The following is a 6925-nucleotide window of genomic DNA, read 5'->3' as shown; positions in this document are numbered from 1 at the left end:
ATTCATTCTAAGGTACTTTTTTCTTTACTCTCAGCTTAGTTTTACCCTATAAGGTAGGTGGTTGCCTGGTCAACATTGCTGCCACAGACAGATAAGGGATCGTTTTGCTCTGTAAAAATGTCATCGATCAGCTGGGCACAGTGGCTCACAACTGTAATCTCAGCAATTTTGGAGGCCGAGGCAAGAGTATAATTTGAGATGAGCAGTTGAAGAGCAACCTGGGTAACATGGTGAAACGCTTGTCTCTACTAAATATACAAAAATTAGCCAGGCATGGAATTACAGGGACGTGCCTGTAATTCCAGCTGCTCAGGAGGCTGAGGCAGGAGAATCACTTGAGCCTGGAAGGTGGAGGTTGCAGTGAGCTGAGACCACACCACTGCACTACAGTTTGGGTGACAGAGTGAGACCCTGTCTCAAAAAAAAAAAAAAAGTCATCAATCCAGGCAGCCTGGAGAAATACCCAAGCAGGGGAACTACTTCCCCAAAGTGACTTTTTAGTACAAAAGCCTCAACAGTGAGGTCAAAATATGCTTCCCTAAATTATAAGCATGCCCTATTTCTCAGATTCTTAAGCAGTACCCATGGTGTTCCTGACACCCTACCCCAACCAGCAATACCCTCAACACTCCACCAACTTACATGATCCTCTGGTCACTGATAACTTTTTTTAAATAGTGACTAAACTATTATTTCTGAAAAATATACCTGTCCTTAACCCTCTCTTCACAAACGGAAGGCCTGTCTTCCTCACTGCTCTAAATATGAAGCAGTGAATGGAGAGGAAGGTCCAGGCTGCCATACCATATCAGTGAGTCTGATAGCAAAGAGGCAGAAAAAGGCCCATCTCCTCAGACTTCATCAGGGAGAGAAGGGACTTTTGGAGACACATGGTACTCATTCCTCCACAAGAGATCCACAGGATTGGTCACCTTTTAGAAGTAAAAGGAAGCAGTCAGTAAGAGCTGAACTAACTCCTACCTTTCACTAACCACAAGCTTAGGTTACCCAAAATCTGTACCCCACAACACAATACACAGAAAAGACATCATTCTTATTAGAACATTTATTAGGGAGAACCAATATTCTCCACAAGGAGGAAATTATTTTGTGGGGGGGAATTTTCCTCCCTGGAAATGCTTCGGAAGAATTTTCTGTATAATTGATGACAGATCACTGAACACAGTGCTTTTAGCAGTGGTTGGGATGGCTGGAGACAGTGGGTCAGCCGACACTGTCAAGTGGGATTTGGTTGGGGCACAGGCTTTCTGTGGGGCACGGATTGGGGATGCTTTTGACACAATTATCTTGCCCTTAAATGCCTCAACTTTCTGCGGCTGTCTGTTCTTGTCTATGATCTGTCTAATCCTTGTCGGATAATTCTGGCCAACTAAGACAGCTTGTTGGCTGCAAGATTCGCTACATGTCACTTTGCAGGAGGGAGCCGTGTAGCTGCAGGGATAGCCCTGGACAGGCTCTGCTCTGACCTGCAGTTCTGGCTCATGCTGAGCTTTCCCAAGCTCTACTGAGGAGGAAAGGGGCTCTTGGGGACAGGTGATATCTATCCCATCCCTATGCCCTAGCTTCTCCTCTAGGAACTTTCCAATGTCAGTCTTAATTTTCTGAGCTTCAGCAGTCCCAGTAAAGGCAGCTCTACTCTGAACTCGACTATGCTCCCCCTGGGCCAACTTGAACTCACTCAGCATCTGATGTTTAAGCTTCTCTTCCTTGAACATGTCCTTAGACACACTGGTGACAGGAAAGGTCTTTCTACTGCCCTGAAGCCTTTCCATGGTATCACTGAAAGTCACTTTTTTATCCGTTGACTCACTGCCAACCAAGGGTTGCATTATGGGCAGCTCTGGGTTGCTTCTACTAGCTAGTACAGTCTGTTTCTCACTGACTTTGTCTATGATGCTGTGTGTGCGGTGCAGAAAACTCTGTCTGCCATCATCAGTTGTCTGGATACTTTCTGTAAGTTCATCATCAGGATCAGAGAATTCTCTTGTCAGGGTCCCATGCCTTTCCTTGTCAACAGGTGAGGTGATGAGGTGTGGATGATTCAGGATGGAAAATAAGCTTGTTGGTTCGATGTTTTCTCCTTGAAAATCTGCAGTGTTTCTTCCAAGGAGCTTGGAGGCCCCATCATTGGAATCCATCTCTGTCAGGTCATGGTCAGTATAAGAAAACCGTCTTTTCAGGATCCCCTGTCTTTCTTTACCCACTGGTGAGGTGACATGGTCAGGACGATCCAGGACAAGGACTGAGCTTGTTCCCAACTTTTCTCCTTGAAAAGTACTGCATGTAAGAGACTTGCAGACCCTATCTTTGGAATCTCTCTGAGAAATGAATGTGGCTGAGGAGAGGTCAACATGGGAAAAAGAGCTGGAAAGGTCCTCTTTCGATTGACAGATTTCTATGGATTCCAGGACCTTGCTGGGAAGACCGCACAGCATCCTCATACGGAAAGATTTAATATGGGCTTCCAACATCTTTTGTTTGTTGGAACCAAGGAAGGGCATCTCCTGGGATGTATCAACACAGTGGTCCTCACCCACCCATGCTGCCAAATTTCGATGGTTTATTTGGCTGTGGGATTTTTCAGAAAGAGACATTGTCTGCTTGACTGAATGCCATGAACTACGCACACTCTCAGGTACTCGACCCTCATTGATTTCCTCAAATTTCTTGCTCAAATGTACTGTCAGGGCATTTGCAAGTTGTTTCTGACCTAGTCTCACCCCTGAATCATTCCCTGGCAGATGCATCATACGACCTTCTAGGTCGCTCTTGGGTCTCTCGCTGTTTTCTGACTCTGAAATCAGGCTCTGAGGACGTAGCAGTGTCAGACACTGATGGACTCGGCGGGGCAGACCCCATCTGTGCTGGATGAGCCTCTTTTTAAGGTGGTGTTCTAGTTTCTTCCTAAACTCAGCACTGAGTGCAAAATCTCCAGGAATGATGGAGATGGGACCACGAGCCTTAAAGGACTTGACCAATGCAAGACGGGGAGCTGGAGAACAAAAGTATTCCTGGGATTTTTGAACCACAGAGGGTAAACCCCACACATTTTCCAGTACTTTCTGCAACACATTCCTCTCCAGATGGTTAATTTCAGATGGTGTAAGAGACAGTGCCTCATTCTGAGATGTATGAAAACACACTCCACAGATCCCAACCTGGAATGGAGGACTAGGTACTTGGGCTGTGAGTGGAGATGGATGTTGAGCCACAGACTGACCTTGGAGCAGAGTTTGAGGCAAGGGTAGAGGCTGGGTAACAGGCAAGGACAGAGGTTGGGGATGGGGAAGTACTGGGGATTTCTGTAATGGAGACGTACTCGCAATCTCATTGAAGGATACAGACATGGAGGAACGTCCACGTGGGAGAAGAACAGTAGGATTCAGAGACTTGCTGTGCAGAGATGGGAGACCCGAGAAGAGCTGAACATATTTTTTCTCTAAATGGTCTTCAAAGCACTTAGAATATGGGGGCTGCTGATGGGTGTGCAGCCACTCTACTTTCCTATTACTGGCCAAAAAAGGAAAGGAGGTTGCCAGGCCATGCTTATCAGCAATTGAAGCTGACTTTTTCCCTGAAGAATTCGGTTGGTAGTTTGGCCTAAGATGTTTTGGGAAAGTTCCTGGTGTCTTTCCATTTTCTTTACACATCAGGAAATTGGTCCTTTTTTTGACTTGTCTCTCCAAAAGTGCCACAATGTCATGGCTGACAAATGAGAGGTTAACAGGCACTGTGAGGTTGACCACAGGGTACCCCCCTAAAAAGCTCTCAGAAGAATGAAGGCTAAGGAGCTCTTGCATGAAATCAGATGGTACAAAATTGGAAGAAAAAGAGTCCTTGGCATGAGGCTGCCACCAGGAGAATTCTGCAGATGCAGGGCGTGAATGGTCACTGTCTCTGATTGTAGAGGGAGAGGTGGTTGACCCACCAGAGCCACCTACAGATAACATCTCTTTTTCCAGAGACTTCGGTATGTTGAGACTTGCTTTAGACTGAGTCACAGTGCAATCTTGCATTCGTAAAGCAGAAGAGTTTGGTCGTTTGTAATGAAAAGTACATGAATCACAGAGATTCATGGCCTGGGAAATATCTGGCAAAGAGTTCGTATCTTGTAATAGAGCAGAGTCTAATGAAAAGATGGTATGCAGAGACAAACTGGCCTCAGGTTGGAGATTGGGCTCTGCTCTCTGAATATGATGTGGTGGGAGAAGGGGAAAGGGAAGCTGTTGGGGTGGGGAATGGTCTATAGGGAACTTGGAATCCAGGGGAGAAACAGGCTTTTGTGGCAGAAGGTCCCTCAGTGGTGAGAGTGACAATAAGTGAGCTAAACGGGTGATCAGGTCAGGTGAGAGAGTTAAGGGAGGTGGTGGAGAAGGGTCAGGCCAAGGCGACACTATTAGGTCTTCTGGAGGGGTTGCTGAGTGGTCAGAAGCCAGAGTGACTGATGACTCAGTTGCAGAAGTTGCAGAAGCCCAAGGGGATACAGAGGGAGCAGCATCTTTCAGGGAATCCCAATACAGCAGTCGCTGGACCTCAGCAGCTGTTCTGTTACACACCACACAGAGGGGGTCTGGGCATACCAGTCGACAAAAGCGGGTGGTGTCATGATGCTGGCCCAGGGGACTGCAGGAAGCAGGAGGCCCGAAGCTGTAGCCAGGACCAGAACAAGGAAAGGAGAGTCTGTTAGCCTGGCAGTGGTGGGAACCCTGGTGCCCGCTACCCACTTCACATTGCCCCCCGCCTATGACCTCCCATGCACTCTAGGGCCTCTCAACACATTCATTCACATACACATTCCAATGGCTACCCACTCCCACAACTATAGCAGGCTACAAGAAATCCCTGAGGTGAATATAACTTGCTAAAGAAAGGACTGGGGTGGGAACAGGACAGAAGGGAACAAGTAATCACCTTCTGAGAATAGAAACCGGCTTCCTTTCCTCTTCTGCTTCTTTCTGCGAGGTTATCCGGTCTGGGAAACCATAACAGTATGTTATATATAATGAAGGTAGAGGCACAGGGATCATACAGAAGTCGCTCTGTGTAAGATCCTTAAGATATTCAACTCTGATAGCCCCAAGTATCAGTAGAAAAGGGCAAATAGTCATTGATACTATTAACAAGTTCACAGGTGTATGCGACATCATTTATAAAATTCCTTCACATACATTACCCCATGTGATGCTCAAAACCACCATGGGAAACACAGATGTCAGTGGTGACCTCCAAGAGGAATCTGAGCATCGAGGAAGTCAAAGCACTTACGCAAAGTTATGAGACAGCAGCTCTGACTCCAAGCCAGCCAGTAGTCATTCCTTGATATCTAACTTACCCACCTACTGGGCAACACCCAGTGCCCAGGTCTATCACTCTGTCATGCCTATGGATGGGCAGAGCAGGGCCTATGAGCAGTGTCTCAGGTCTGATTGCTTTTCTGTAAGCCTCTCTGCTGAGTGCTCTGTTTTCTGAGACTGTATCTAGTAACTGACATTCTAAGCAATTATGGGCCTGAGTCCTCCTGACAGAAACAGGAAGGGTCACCCTTGAAGCTCAGATAGAGTAGGCTGACCTTACCTTTAAATGTCCCACCTTTCTTTCTCCTCCTGGCTCTGTCCTGACGCTGAGAACGAAAGAAAGACAATGAGAGGCTGGGACTCATTTATCTCACTCTCTATGAAGCTCATTCATTCATTCACTCACTCATTACACAAGAATAATATGACTCCCAAATTAATGCTAATATGTTCCTGTTAAGAATTATTAAAGGTGATCACATATTTCTAACTTTTCCTTCTCTGAAAAACTCAAAAAGAATTTTGTCAGAGAAAGCCACACTTGATATGCTCAAGCAGTCCTCAAGGAGGGCACAGACTCAGAGGCCAACAGTCACATCTGTGCTTCCTCATAGGAAAAGTGTCCCAAACAGAACTGTGCCTCCAGCCTCTGCTCAGAGACTCTCAGCATTGCTCCCCAGGTCAACCCAATATGAAGGAAGGCTTGGTTGAATGAAGATGACAGGGGAATGTGACTCATGATCACATTTCAGCAGAAATTATTCTTCTTCAGAGAGAGCACACTGTCTATATAGTCCAATCAGGGTCCACAGAATTACTGTGTTTGGAATTTTATCTGGAACTCTCCACCACAGCCAGGTAGGTAGTCTATGAGCTTCGGATGGAAACTTTAGTCCTCCTGAAGCCCTAAGTCTACCCAACCTCTTCCAAAGAAGAGTGGAATTCTGTCCTCTCTTCAGACTTCCCATCTAAGACCATCTCTCTGTACCAACTAAACTTACTTAGAAATGTGGGAATAGGGTTGGGAAACAACAAGAGGGAATCTCCCTTGGGTGTTCGCCCACAGTTCCTTACCATTTGGATGTCATTATTTTTCCCAGGTTGTGACAAATACAGGGTCAATAGGTCGTAGAACAAGTACAGATTAAACAATCCCAACCCAATCAAGCAGATGAAGTTGAGATCAATATCCAAGCAATGTGCCAAGCCAGGGCTGAGCCCTGACTCAGTATAACTGTTCAGAAAACAGAGGATGTTCTCCATGATCTGAATAGTATGGCTGCCTGAAGCAACTGAGCCCTGAGTTTGCCCAGGCTTAACTATAAGCCTAGGCCTGCATCATAGAGCGTGGAAGTCACAGAGGGTTTCTGAGGGTGGAGGGAGCCATAAGAGGAGGGTGTGTCTGCATCCCTGACCCCACCCACCCAGCTGACCACACCCCTCCTGTGCCCTCCAGATCCCTCTGCCCTACCCTCCCACTCCATTTCCCAACTCTATCTTTTCTTCATGTCATATATTTACCTAAGTGGAATTTTCTGTTTGCTCCAACAGTAAACTAGGTATTACCCAAGTCCTGCTTTACTGTTTGGAGCCCTTAACTTCAACCCCAC

General features: G+C 46.5%; 1 pseudogene; it reads right to left on the bottom strand.

The window, feature by feature from the left end:
- Positions 1-1103: 1103 nt before the first annotated feature.
- Positions 1104-6578, bottom strand: LOC135268651 (spermatogenesis-associated protein 31D1-like; annotated as a pseudogene).
- Between the last annotated feature and the right edge of the window lie 347 nt (positions 6579-6925).

This window comes from Aotus nancymaae, unplaced genomic scaffold (assembly GCF_030222135.1).
Source record: "Aotus nancymaae isolate 86718 unplaced genomic scaffold, 86718_ANA_hifiasm-v0.15.2.pri h1tg000041l, whole genome shotgun sequence".
In the NCBI taxonomy this organism is placed as follows: Eukaryota; Metazoa; Chordata; class Mammalia; order Primates; family Aotidae; genus Aotus; species Aotus nancymaae.
The sequence above is the reverse complement of the archived record's forward strand: the minus strand, read 5'-3'. Positions and strand labels throughout refer to the sequence as shown.